Raw genomic sequence first — 14,778 nt, forward strand, 5'->3', positions numbered from 1 at the left:
TCTAGAGGGTATCATGCAGAGAAAAAAGGCTGGGGTTTTTGCCCCCCCCCCCCCCGCCAGCAAACTGATCCCAATGTAGGTCGTAAGGACAAACTTATGCAGAGACACGGGTCCAATGATGATGATGATGAGCATCTCAAGGGTGCAAAAGTAGGGGGGGGGATTTTGCCGCCAGGGAGGCCAACCTGGGAGAAAAGGAGTTTGGGGATCCGGCAAGGATGCGCTTCTCCCAATCCCGGGATTATGTAACAGTTGCTCAGAGTGACAGGCTGGAGAGCCAGCCTCAAGCAGGAGAGGGCAATCACGGTAACTGGAGCGGCCAGCCTGCTGCATCCTTACACCCACCATGCAAAAGGGAGGGGGGGTTCCCAAGGGCCATCTATCTGCTCCCACCCAGCCAGGGGCAGCCCTTCTTTTTAAGGGTGTCAGATGGAAGGAGGGCAGCAGAGGCATTGGATGGAAAGGAGATCTGGAAAACCCAGAAGGATCAAGCAAGCCTCCAGCATCATCCTAACCCCCACCATTGCTGCCCATCTCCCGCAGCAACATTCCTCCCCAATCTGGTGCCCCCAGGGGTGCCAAGGGGTCCCCCGTCATCCCCATCCCATCTGTGGGGGGGGGGAGAAGCATTTGGAAGAGGAGATCTGGCAAACCCAGAGCAAGAAAAGATCAAGCCCCACCACCACCACCACTATTGCAGCCACATTGCACCCTCCAATCTGGGTGCCCTCCAGGTGCGCCAAAGGGTACCTTAACCCCCATCATCCTCATCCAGCCCCTCTGGAAGGAGGCGACAGAGGCATTTGATGGAGGAGGATGAAACCTGGCAAATCCAGAGCAAGCATCACACAGGCCTTCCTCAAAGCCACCTCAATCTCATCCCCCGGGAGGGTTTTTTTTTCCCCCTTGACGACGCCACAGCAGAGAGCAAGCGGAGGGAGCCAACGAGAGAGAGAGCGCGCGCGCGCGTCCCGACGTGCGGATGCGTGTCGCGGGCAAAGCGGTGGTCAGGATGGCCACCGGGTCGATCCCGCGTGTCCAACGGCGCCCGCGCGTGGGCAGCGGGGAGAAGGAGAAGGGAACCCGAGCACGGCCGGTACCTGCTCCTTGCGGACCGCGCTGCTCCGCCGGGGCCCGGCTGCTCCCCCCGCTGGGCAGGGGCCGGCTGCGTGGAGGGCGCTGGGGACGGGGCTGCTCCGGGGGCTCTGGCGGGTCCGTCCGGGGCGGCCACGGCTGGCGAGGGGGTCGGCAGGAGAGGCGGCGGGCCAGCGGCGGCGGCGGGCGCTTTATACCCTCGACTCCTCGGAAACCGTCTCCGCGCAACGCTTCCGCTTCCGCCCCGCCCCTCGCGCCCGCCCAGCTCATGAATATGCAGAGGAGGGGGGCGGAGCGGGCGCGCGGCCAATGAAGGGGCGCGGGGTGGGGCGGACCCCACAAAACCTTTCTTCCCCCCCCCCCCCCACCTCCTGCTCCTTCCTCGGGCTCGCCTGATTGGCGAAGGTGGGCGAACCTGCGGGGACGATGACGTCACGCGCGGGGAAGGGTTGGAGGTGCGTGCGCGGGGCTGAAGCGGGCGCCGCCAACGTCTCTCCCTCCCTCCCGCCGGCCGACCTCGCGGGGTTGTTGTGAGGAGGGCGGAGGAGAGGGGTTGGATCTGCGCGGGTTTTTTGGGGGGGGATCCTTGCGAGGCAATTGGGAGATCCCCATCCGAAGGTTTAAATCCGGGCAGACTTTATTCAGTTAGTCCTCGACCTATGACCATTATTGAACCCAGAATTTACGTCACTAAACGAGACTGTTGTTAACTGAGGTTTGAATAGAATAGAATAAAGAATAAAATAGAATAATAAAGAATAGAATGAAGAATAAAGTAGAATAATATAGAATAAAGACTAAAATAGAATAATATAGTATAGAATAGAGAATAAAATAGAATAATAAAGAATAGAACAGAATTAAGAATAAAATAGAATAATAAAGAATAGAATAAAGAATAAAATACAATAATATAGTATGGAATAGAATAGAGAATAAAGAATAAAATAGAATAATAAAGAATAGAATAAAGACTAAAATAGAATAATATAGTATAGAATAGAATAGAGAATAAAGACTAAAATAGAATAATAAAGAATAGAATGAAGAATAAAATAGAATAATATAGTATGGAATAGAATAGAGAATAAAGAATAAAATAGAATAATAAAGGAGGTTTTCTAGTCCAACCCCTGCTTAGGCAGGAAGCCCCATTTGATGACCTTTCATGCCCCGGTTGTTAAGTGAATCGCTGCCGCTGTTAGTACAGGTTGTCCCTGACTTACAACCATAATTGAGGCCAACATTTCTGTTAAGTGCGACATAATTTCTGTTAAAGTGAGCTTTGTCCCATTTTAGGACCTTTCTTGCCACAGCCGTTAAGTGAATCACTGGAGTGGATAAGTTAGTAAGATGGTTGTTAAGTGAATCCAGCTCCCCCCCCTTGCCGTTGCTTGTCGCAAGGTTCGCAAAAGGGGATCACATGAATCCGGGAAACAACAACCGTCATAAATACGAGTTCAGTGGTTGAATTTTGATCCCACGACCACAGGGATGCTGCCATGGTCGTTAAGTCTGAAAAACAGCCCTAAGTCACTTTTTTTCTGTACAGTTGCCACTTTGAACAGTCACTAAAGGAAGTGTTGTAAGTCGAGGACAACCTGAAAATTTCCCCCAGTCTCCCTTTCTGTGGGGGGGGGTGTTCTCCCACTGCCAGGTGACCCCCACACACACCTCTTTGGGTCAGGTGGAGGACAGCCCATCATATGCACCTTTTTGCCCAGTCTATATGTGCAGGTAAACCGTGACATACGACCACAATTGACACTTCAGCCGTGTGCAGCAGCTGCTAAAAAAGCCAACACAGTTCTAGGCTACATAAACAGAGGGATAGAATCAAGATCACGTGAAGGGTTAATACCACTTTATAAGGCCTTGGTCAGGCCACACTTGGAATACGGCATCCAGTTTTGGTCGCCAAGATGTAGAAAAGATGTGGAGACTCTAGAAAGAGTGCAGAGAAGAGCAACAAAGATGATTAGGGGACTGGAGGCTAAAACATGTGAGGAACGGTTGCAGGAACTGGGTATGTCTAGTTTAATGAAAAGAAGGACCAGGGGAGACATGATAGCAGCCTTCCAATATCTCAGGGGTTGCCACAAAGAAGAGGGAGTCAAACTATTCTCCAAGGTACCTGAGGGCAGGAGAAGAAGCAATGGGTGGAAACTAATCAAGGAGAGAAGCAACTAAGAACTGAGGAGAAATTTCCTGACAGTGAGAACAATCAATCAGTGGAACAGAAGTTGCCTCCAGAAGTTGTGAATGCCCCAACACTGGAAGTCTTTAAGAAGATGTTGGATAGCCATTTGTCTGAAACGGTATAGGGTTTCCTGCCTAGGCAGGGGGTTGGACTAGAAGACCTCCAAGGTCCCTTCCAACTCTGCTATTGTATTGTACTTCTGCTGCTAAGCCAGGCGTATCTTCAGTGAATTTTGCTGCATTTTGTGCCCCTTTTTGGCCACAGCTGTTAAAAGAATCACCACAGAATCATGTGGCCGTTAAGTGAATCTGGCTCTCCCTCCCCCCATTAACTTTGCTTGTTGGAAGCCACTGGGAAGGCCACAAATGGGGACCGCATGACCCCAGGACAGTGCATCCGCCATAAATATATGCCAGTCGTCCATCTGTTGTGATCACATGATGACGGTCGACATAGTGAAAAACCGACGTAAGTCAGTAAACAAATCAGATGTGGGTTGATACCAGTTCGCACCAGTTCGGGAGAACCGGTAGTGGTATTTTGGTCTGGGTCGCAGAACCGACAGCAACCCAGGCTGGCCACGCCCCGCCCCCCCCAAACTGGTTCCCCAGTGTCTTTTAGTAATTTTTTCATGTTCTGTGCAATTTATAGACAACTGCGCACGCACAAAGCATGCGCAAAGCAAACCGGCAGCAACCCAGCCCTGAAACAAATGGTTGTAGGTCAAAGATTGCTTGTCTTTCTGCCTTGGGCGATGCTGACTTCCAGGGAATTCCACTTAAAGCTGCCCGCTTTAAAATACTCCCTTCCATTATATCTTTTCATTGATTGTATATAATATTTAGAATTATATCTTGCCTTGACTGTGCATTCAAAGCAGTGCACATAATGTGCCTGCTTCCTGTTTTTCCCGCCACAACGACCCTGTGAGGTAGGCTAGGCTGACAGGCCCCAAATAATTTTGCAACTCTCCTCCCTGAATTTTTAATCCAACATCTTAATCATTGCAACAAACCGACTCTCTTTTTAAACACCTCCATAATGCCACTGTTGCCATATTTGACACATGGGAACAAAACATGTTACCACTTGCCTGTTTTTGTGTATATGTGGTTAAGATACTTCCTTTTCCCTGGCACAGTACGTAGATTTATCTTCCTTTTCCTTCTTCTGTTCCTCCAGATAGATTTAAAGTGGCATGCAGATATCTGTTTTACTCTCATAAAAATTCGCCTAGCATTAATAAAGTACCAGAATTTGGTCCAAGGGACACTCATTGTTACGATATAACGAGCAGGGGATGTATTTGTGTATTTTTCTTATTTTCAATTTGCATAAAATTAAAAAAAAATTCTGAATAGTAAGAATAATTTATGGTGGAACCAATGACTCAGAAATGGTGCACCTTTTTTTTCTATGGAGGAAATGAAATTCTAGAAGTTACAGAAACAAACTTGAACATGTTTTCAGGAATCAGCAGCACCAACAGTTGCCTAGCATAAAAAGAAAGGCTGTAACCTTTGTGGCACAACTGCCTATGTACAAGATGTGTTATTTCACAACTACTGCCTGCCAGGTTATAATATGAAACCCAGTGGAGCCAGCTAAATTTCATTAAAAGACCCCCCCTCAAAAAAAATACCCCAAATACCATCAACATAGAATGGAGTTTGCTTAGAAGCTGAAATACACCAATGAGAGGAAGAGTGGGAAACAGAGGAGAGAAGAAAGATAGGAAGAGAGGGATAGGAGAGAGGGTGAGGGGGGAAGATGAGGAGGATAAGGAGGAGTGGAATGAAGAGAGAGGAGAAGGAGAAAGGAAGAGGAAGTAGAGTAGAAAAGGATGATGGAGGGAAGAAAGGAGGTAGGAGAGAGGTAGAAGAAAGAGGTGTATGGATAGCAGAAGAGCTAATAATGGGTTTTTATCTTTCTGGGCGTTGATAACAAGAGGAACTGATGTAATTATTACTTAATACAATAGGATATTGGCTATGTAATAGTATACATGTGGCCTTCCAAAAAGCCACCAAAACCTGGCTGTTCCGACAGGCCTGGGGTTGCTGATTTTAAATCAAGTCCAAGCCCTCAGATAAGGCAAATGTATGTTGTGTTTTGTAAACTGTTTTTGTTCCTTCCCCCTATGTGTTATTTTATTTCATTTCGTAAGCCGCCCAGAGTCCTTCGGGATTGGGCGGCATATAAACTCATTAAATTGCGAATTATATGTTATGAAAATGAAAAATAAAAATTATAAAGGAGAAAAAAAAACACCCAAGGGATATAGTTTACAAACAGCACCAGTGACAGAATTTCTGGAGAAAATGCTAGAAAAATAATACATTTCCAGATTAAATTGCGATGCGGTGTTTTTCAAACTTGACAACTTTAAGATGTTGGCTGAGGAATCCTGGGAATTGAAGTTCACTCAGTGTAAACTTACCAAGTTGAAAAAACATTGATTTGGGGGAGGAGAGGAGAGAAAACTTTTCAAAACTTTCCAGAAAAAGGGATAATGCATCTGATTCTTTTTTCCTAAAATCCCCAAACACAATTTTGTCTCTTTCAGCCATCATTTATGATACTGCAGTAATTATATGTGGGCTTGAGACATTCTAGGTGTAGACAAGGCAGGGTCTCTCCATATTGGCAGTTTTAAGACTGGCTGGGGGATTCTGGGAGTTGACATTGTTGGAAGTAAAATCAGGTCCAGTTCCAAGCCGGAAGAAAGGCGCTGGAAATAAAATGGAGGCAGGCTGCAGGAAAGGAAGGTTTCTGTTTATTTGCTAGCCAGAAACTTCGGAAACAGCAGCACAATTCTGGTATAGCTGACAAAATGAAGTTAAGGGTAGGTGTGCTTCAGTGGTGGGATTCAGCCGGTTCGCACCTATTCAGGAGAACCGGTTGGTAACTTTCCAGGGAGTTTGGAGAACCGGTTGTTGGAAGAAATCTCCTTTTGTTTTTCTCCACTTTACAGGGCTAATCCTGTAAGGAAGGCAGGAAGGAAACATTCTGCTGTTGTTTCTCATCTCATCTTTGTTGACCTCCTTACAGAAACTGCCTCTCCGGTTAACCCTGATTACATTGTAAGAGCTAAGGCGAAGCGCCCATCGACGGGAGTGACGTTGAGTTGGCCACACCCACCCAGTCATGTGACCAATGAGCCCTGCCTACCCAGCTGGCCATTAGGGCAGAGAACCGGTTGTTAAATTATTTGAATCCCACCACTGGTGTCCTTTTCTACATCCTTTGGGGCTTTGTGATTGAGATGCCTGTTCCTGTGCAAGAATACGTCCTTTAATATTTTAATTTAATTAAGTCCAATTAAATCATATAAGGGGTGCCAAACTCAAGGCTGCTGTCAGAACCTCTCCATTAGATAATTAGGAAAGAAGACCACGAGACTCCGTGGGTAGAAATCAAGTGTACTTTTACTAATTATAAATGATTAAAGGCATAGCGAAGTGAAGACTGATTATTTAGGCGCGAAAGCGATTGATATATAGAATAACCCATTCCCCACCCCTTGGCATCACAGTTACAGTCCAATCATAATTCTCCCAAGTGTCAGGTGTGAGATAACTTCAAAAGGCATCACGAAGATGGAATGTCGGTGCCGTTAGTCCTGGCGGGAATCTCCTACGCATGCGTAGTCCGACAGGCAGCTGAGCTCCAGAACCTTCCTCCAGCACAATTAGTAACCCCTCCCAAATACCATGCCCCCCCCTCGTTTCATGGCAGCCGAAGCAACAGCAAAGCAGAGGCTGACAGCTGCAGTGGCACAGTGGTTAGAGTGTAGTACTGCAGGCTCCTTCTGCTGATTACCGGCTGCCAGCAGTTCGGCAGTTCAAATCTCACCAGGCTCAAGGTTGGCTCAGCCTTCCGTCCTTCCGAGGTGGGTAAAAATGAGGACCCAGATTGTTAACTCTGACTCTGTAAACTGCTTAGAGAGGGCTGTAAAACCCTGTGAAGTGGTATATGTCTATTGCTATTTTGCTTAAGCCTCCACATCCCAGATTAAACGATCACTCTTGCTTGATGTCTTTTGATCTTATTCACTGAGCTTTCTGCACTGGACACTTTATAAATATCACTTTCGGTCACTTTTTGGATGTGTTCATTGGCCCACCCCTCCACTTGCAGCCCTGATGCTTGATAGAGCCTGACTAGAATAGATTGGAGAGAAAAACCAGACATACCCCAAATATGCGTAGAAGCAGAAATAATATAAAACAAAAGAAAACCAACAGTTGATGTTCTGACCCCCCCTCCTCCTCCATCCAGGAACGAAAGCCAGGACAAACGTAAATGAGAATGTTTTTTTTAATAAGTCCAGACTCTCGTTGGCTGAAAGCCAAATCAACAAAGAGATAAGCACTTTGGCAGCAAGTCCTTCAAACCTTGGCAGCAATGCAAACAAACTCCAGCCTGCCAAGTTTGTTTCTCGTTAGTCCCTAACATTGACTTCTGCAAGAAGGGCGTGGCACAAGCAGTCCCTTTTATAATCCAGAGGGGAGCTTAATGAGTATCAGCTGAGCGTAATTATCTCCTGTAATTACGTAGTTGTTCTTGACGCGGAGTAGCCCTTCGACGACGTGCATCCCGGAACAACTCACAGGTGGTTTCTGGATCACTCTCTCTTGTCTCCTCCCCACTGATCCAAGGCTCAGGCGCCACCTGGTGGCCAACCAGTCTCTCTGCGTCCTGCTCGGAGTCGGAACCCTGTCCAGGGTCCTCCACATCCTCCAGGGCCGACCTATAAGGCCCCTCGCTGTCGGAGTCTGATGGCAGCGCCAACGGCTCCTGCCGGGCCACAACACTTGATAGCAGTAAGACTATCGTATGCACAAAAATGGAAGGATACTTCGATTCCTACCACAGACGAACGGTTGCAGAAGTTGATGGAGTTGTCAAAACTGGGTACTTTGATTAAAGAAAAGAACATAAGTACTTTTATTTCCACTTCTGGAAACCGCTTCTGAACTTCATGCTTGATGTGGAAAAGAATGAAACTCTTGACTCTGGCTTTTAGAGATTAGATTGATAGACCTTTATAGAAATGGCTTATACATACTGTTATGGAAAAGCTACAAGATTTGATGTTAATCAGCGGTGGGTTTTACATTCTGTTACTACTGGTTTGCTCCCACGGGTGCGCCTGCTTCACGGGTGCACGCACCACATCTGCGCATGCGCCCGGCCTTCCCCATATGCGCTTTGCTCTCGTGGGCACATTCTGTATATGCACCCAGCCTCAAAAACGTGCCTAAGTAGGACGACGGCATTGAGCCGGAGTGGGTGGGGGCGACCCACCCGTGATTTCCGCTACCAGTTCAGCTGAATTGGTCCGAACCGGCTGAATCCCACCTCTGATGTTAATGCCTTATTTTACTGTCATAGAGGGAGAGTTGGAAGTCATTGCTTCTTTTTCTTTTTTTCCTCCCCCTATCTTTCCTCGCTTCTCTTCTTTCCCCTCCTCCCTCACTGCTCTTCTATTGACTTTTGCATTTTGTATTTTATGATACTCTGGAACTCAATGAAAATGTTTAAAAAACAAAAGAAAACCCAACAGTTCCTGTTTGGCGAGAAGTATTTTGGATGCTGACCGCAGCAAAAAATGAGCAGGCTGGCTCCATGCAAGAGGAACAGAATTTATAATTCCTTTTTTTTCTGTTTGTTGACTCTAATAGGACGATATGGGCTAGAGCAGTGTTTCTCAACCTTGGCGACTTTAAGTCCTGTGGACTTCAACTCCCAGAATCCCTCAGCCAGCACAGCTGTGCTGGTTGGGGGATTCTGGGAGTTGAAGTCCATAGGACTTAAAGTTGCCAAGGTTGAGAAACACTGGGCTAGAGCTTCAAGAAATATGCAGAGGAAAGTGTCCTGAAAGCTTTTCTCTTATGCTGTGTGTGTGTGTGTGTGTGTGTGTGTGTGTGTGTGTGTGTGTGTGTCTTCTTAAATGTTAACAATTTTAAACCACCCAGAATCTCTGGGAGTCAGGCAGCATATACGTTTACTAGATTATTATTATTATTTCAACAAGGTTCACCTACAGCACTCAATAATCATTGATTATGCAGATAGTCCTCAAGTTATGACTGTAGTGAAGCCTACCCACTGTGGTCATAACTTGTAACGGTCATAAATCGGATCACTTATGTTATCGGATCACAGGTTTTTTTTTTCTGCTTGCAAAACACTTCCAACTATATACGTGTAGGTGCAAAACACCTACACATTAACTGCCTGCCTCATTCAGTGGCTGAAGTTACGGTGGTGCTGAATTTTTTTTTTTATGACCAATGCCCCCATTTATTATCTATAGAATATTTTTCAGTCATGTAATCGCCATTGCCGTATGTCCTGTGGCTGATGTTTCCCCCTCCCTTACAGAGATATTGCTTTAAAAGGTGTGTGTGTGTGTGTGAGAGAGAGAGAGAGAGAGAGAGAGAGAGAGAGGGAGACTTTTGTAGGCAATCTCTCCTGTGCCTCACCTGTTTCTTTTTCATTGTCTTCCTCCATACGAGGAAGAGCCGAGGTGGCGCAGTGGTTAAATGCAGCACTGCAGGCTACTTCAGCTGACTGCTAGTTCTGCAGTTCGGCTGTTCAAATCTCACCGGCTCAAGGTTGACTCAGCCTTCCATCCTTCCGAGGTGGGTAAAATGAGGACCCGGATTGTTGTTGGGGGCGATATGCTGACTCTGTAAACCGCTTAGAGAGGGCTGAAAGCCCTATGAAGCGGTATACAAGTCTAACTGCTATTGCTATTGCTATCCCTCTCCCACATAACAAAGAGATTGGAGAGGAAGGGATCTCAAAAGAATAAGCAGGCACACAACGGAAAATGCACCAGGCTGTTTGTGTAGCAAAGGTGAAGCTGCCTGTGCCACCATATCCCTTCCTATGTTTGTTTATCATTGCATCCCTGCTTACTCTCTTGGAATGTATTCTATTCAAACGATGTGTTTATTTTTTCAGTTGCCCATTAGCTTGTGAATCAGGAGAAGAAGACAAACACCCATGAAGTGGATATGGGACAAAGGTATTGTTGAAAGAAATGTCCTTCTGGGTTCAGCTCCAAGTGGGGAAGAAGACACTGGAGACATGGAGGCTGCTTGGAAAGATGGTTTATTGTTGGACAGGACCACATGGCTTGAGCCCTGAACAGAAAAGGTGATCACGTGCTTCAATGTTGGTGAAGAAGAAGAGAAGGGCCGAGGGAGGGGCTTGCTAGGCTTTTTATAGCCTGTTCAGTCCCACCTCTCTGTTTCCTGTTCCTGTGTAAGAAATGTATTCTGATTGGTTGTCAGACTCCCATGGTGCCATGCAGGGGGCTACTCTCTAGGCTGTTTTGAATCCATAGATGAGTTCTCAGATGCCATGTGGAGAGTTGAGTAATTATCATGCCTTTCTGTAGCTTCTGGTGAAGTCTTTATTACGTAAAGTGGGCTAGCCTGGCCATCTCAATGGCCCATTAACTGGGGATGGGCAGAAAGCTAGAGGCAACTATTCTGTCTTTTAAAACAAGTTTCTTTTCACATCCAGAGAAATATTCCGCCTTTTCAATATTTCCTAGGATATTTCATTTTTCTGGGAGAGGGCTGGATGATAACTTCCCACAGTATTCTGGAGCAACGAAGGCTCTGTTCACATGCCGTGTGAAACTGGATGTAGGGCAGACCCATCGCTTGCTCCCAAATTCAGAAGTGGCTGGCCAAGAACGGAGGTCCTGCTTGTTTGTGTCAGTCTGGGTCATACCAACTAATCTGAAACTTTCAGAAGGGGGTAAGGTGAGTGGGAAAGAGGGCTGCTCCCTCAGCTACAATCCTAGGACAACTCTATGGAGATTCTCAGTCATCCCGGTCATGGTTGGCCCAAACCTGCTTTTCCCAAATGATTGTAACTAGGATTCATAATCTACAGGGTTTTCTTACGTTGTTTGATTGAGAGCTTATGCATTGGAGACAAATCCCTTGCGTGTGCAATCACACTTGGCCAATAAAGAATTCCCTTCCCCTCTCCTCTCCTCTCCTCTTCCCTTCCCTTCCCTTCCCTTCCCTTCTGCCTTCTCTTCTCTTCTCTTCTCTCTATTCTATTCTATTCAAAACATTTTTAAAGAACAACAACAAGAAGAAAATCCAGTTGCTTTTTTGGAAAAAGCACCTGTAGAACAGGGGAAAATGGTTTTTTATTCTTATAAGCTACCAATAATCCATGGCTGATTTGGCAGATTACCAAGGTGATTATGAAATAAATGACATTTGTTTCCTTTGCTGCTCCCTGCCAAAAGCCGTGCAATATTCTCGGAACCAAAAAACCACCTAAAGAACGCGAGAACATTCTCAACCAGAGATAATAGAAAACCTGCACAATTCTTTATTTTTTTTTAAAGTTACTTTGAGCTGCCTTTTTGGAGCACCGGCATTAATAAGTAATCAATTAAGAGAGTCAGGGTTTCAGTTCTTTGATGATTAGCGGGGCTAAACCAGAGACCAAGGTGCCCTTTTGAAAAGCAAGATGGAAAAATGTGAAGTCAACATCTCTGGCAAGACTGATCCCACGCTTGAAAGATGAAAGGGGAACAATATTTGGGGCTTTTCAGCTTGGTGGGGGAGCCAGCATTAGAACGAGAACATGATAGAATCATAAGTGCCAAAAGATGCAAAGGAAGGCATTTGCATTCTTCTTAAATAGAAGTTGTTGTTGTTATTGTATGCCTCTATAACCGGAGATTAAGGGCAGCAATTCCCGGAGCGACTTGAAGCTAGGAACTGCCGTGCTGGTGATCAAATAGGACTGTCAAGGTTCCTGATCTTTTTGGCTGCTGGCAATCTCTAGTTATGGCTAAGTGACCAGATTCTAGGCAATGGTGCCTGATCTCCAAAAAAGTAGGGGGAGCCAGACTGGGTGGAATGTGAATGGTGGCCTCAGGAAATCTAAAGGGTTGTTGTCTAGCCCAGGGTTTCTCAGCCACAACGGAGGAGCTGAAGTCCAGGCATCTTAATATAGTGGTTGAGCTAGAGAAACAGTGGATGGACTTCCATCCATCCATCCATCCATCCATCCATCCATCCATCCACCTATCTACCTACCTACCTACATCTCATATTTCTTTCACTTTCTTATTACTGTCTCCTTCCTTTCTCCCTTCTTCCTTCCTTCCTTTCTCATCTCTATTTCCCTCCCTCCCATCATCTCTTTCCTGTCTGTCTGTCTGTCTGTCTGTCTGTCTGTCTGTCTGTCTGTCTGTCTGTCTGTCTGTCTGTCTATCTATCTATCTATCTATCTATCTATATCTATCTATCATCTATCTATCTATCTATCTATCTATCTATCTATCTATCTATCTATCTATCTTCTATCATCTATCATCTATCATCATCTATCTATCTATCTATCTATCTATCTATCTATCTATCTATCTACCTACCTACCTACCTACCTACCTATCTACCTACCTACCTACCTACCTACCTACCTACCTACCATCTCATATTTCTTTCTTTCTCTTTCTTTCTTTCTTTCTTTCTTTCTTTCTTTCTTTCTTTCTTTCTTTCTTTCTTTCTTTCTTTCTTTCTCATGTCTACCTCCCTCCCTCCCATCATATTTCTTTCTTTCCTATCTACCTACCTACCTACCATCTCATATTTCTTTTTTCTTATTACTTCTTTCTTTCTTTCTTTCTTTCTTTCTTTCTTTCTTTCTTTCTCATCTCTATCTTATCTTTCCTCCCTCCCTCCCTTGCTTCCTTCCTTGCTTCCTGTCATCCCTCTATCTTTCTCATCTACATCTCTTTTCTATCTATCTATCTATCTATCTATCTATCTATCTATCTATCTATCTATCTATCTATCTATCCATCTATCTATCCCATCTATACCTCCAGTCTTCCGTGCGTCCATCATCCATCCGTCTATCACCTATACCCTCTCTAGAATAAGGCAACGTTAAACGAAGCATTATTGTCAAGAAAATTATATGGATATCTATCTGGAGTCGCCGGGATTTGAGGGTGGTTCAAGGACTCTTCAGTTAAATTGGAGACTTGGTGACAAATTCTCTGGAAAAAGAAAAGTCACAACAATTCATAACAGTTTGCGGGGAAAGTGTGGGAACTATGCTCCTGGCAGCTTCTCCTTGGCATCGGGCTGTGTAGCTTTTGAGCCAAGCCATGATGCTTCTCCGTGTTCTCTAGGCTACTTACAAAAGGCTGGGTGTGTTTGAGAGCCTCCTTTAGCCTGGCGAATGGGACCTTCTTTTCTGTGGCTAAAGTCAGTCTTTGAATTAGACTTTGAGGGTCTTTAACTCTGTCACGTTAAGCCTAATTGGCTGGATCCATCCATTTCCAACCACAGCGAAACATCTATAATGAAACAACAGAGTGAAATATTTATAACGCCTTGATAAGGTCATGCTTGGAATATTGCATCCAGTTTTGTTTGTCATGATATAAAAAAAAGGACTTTCAGACTCTAGAAAGAATGCAGAGAAGAGCAATGAAGATGTTTGACTAAAACATACAAAGGACGGTTGCAGGAACTGGGTAGGTCTAATTTAATGAAAATATGGACTAGGGAAGAGATGATAGCAGTCTTCCAATATCTCAGGGTTTGCCACAAAGAAGAGGGAGTCAAGCTATTCTCCAAGACACCTGAAGGCAGGTCAAGCATCAGATGGGCACTAATCAAGGAGAGAAGCAACCTAGATTTAAAAAGAAGTTTTAAAGAAGAAATTGGACAATCATTTGTCTGAAATTGTATAGGGTTTCCTGCCTGAGCAGGGGGTTGGACTAGAATAACCCCAAGGTCCTTTCCGACTTTTATTGTATTCTATTCTACTCTATTCTACACTATTCTATTCTTACTATACTCCTACTCCTATTCTACTCTAGTCTACTCTCATTCCCAATCCCACCCCACTGCATTCTGCTTTCTGTTCTGTTCTGTTCTGTTCTGTTCCGTTCCATTCCATTCTATTCTATTCTATATTTTCTATTCTATTCTATTCTATTCTATCCTATTTCTAATTCTTATTGTATTCTATTGTACTCTATTATCATTCTATTCTATTCTATATTTTCTATTCTATTCTATTCTATCCAATTTCTAATTCTTATTGTATTCTATTGTACTCTATTATCATTCTATTCTATTCTATATTTTCTATTCTATTCTATCCTATTTCTAATTCTTATTGTATTCTATTGTACTCTATTATCATTCTATTCTATTCTATATTTTCTATTCTATCCTATTTCTAATTCTTATTGTATTCTATTGTACTCTATTATCATTCTATTCTATTCTATTCTATTCTATTCTATTCTATTCTATTCTTCTATATTTTATATTCTATTCTCTATTCCGTTCTATTCTATTCCATTCCATTCCATGATACCAGATTATTTGAAGGAGCATCTTCTCCCATTCCATCAACCTGACCTACCAGGATGGGGAGCCAGGATACGTTAGAGGTCCCCTCTTTTA

The 14,778-nt window shown here is 44.6% G+C and overlaps 1 protein-coding gene across 1 annotated transcript in view; it reads right to left on the reverse strand.

Moving 5' to 3' along the window:
* SLC45A4 (solute carrier family 45 member 4) overlaps positions 1–1,316 on the reverse strand; it is a 98,304-nt gene extending 96,988 nt beyond the window's left edge. Inside the window, exon 1 of the mRNA XM_032222795.1 lies at positions 1,101–1,316. The gene's annotated coding sequence lies outside the window, so the exon portion shown is untranslated. The remainder of the gene's footprint in view (positions 1–1,100) is intronic.
* Positions 1,317–14,778: the final 13,462 nt, after the last annotated feature.

The sequence above is a fragment of the Thamnophis elegans genome, chromosome 8, assembly GCF_009769535.1.
Source record: "Thamnophis elegans isolate rThaEle1 chromosome 8, rThaEle1.pri, whole genome shotgun sequence".
Classification (NCBI taxonomy): Eukaryota; Metazoa; Chordata; class Lepidosauria; order Squamata; family Colubridae; genus Thamnophis; species Thamnophis elegans.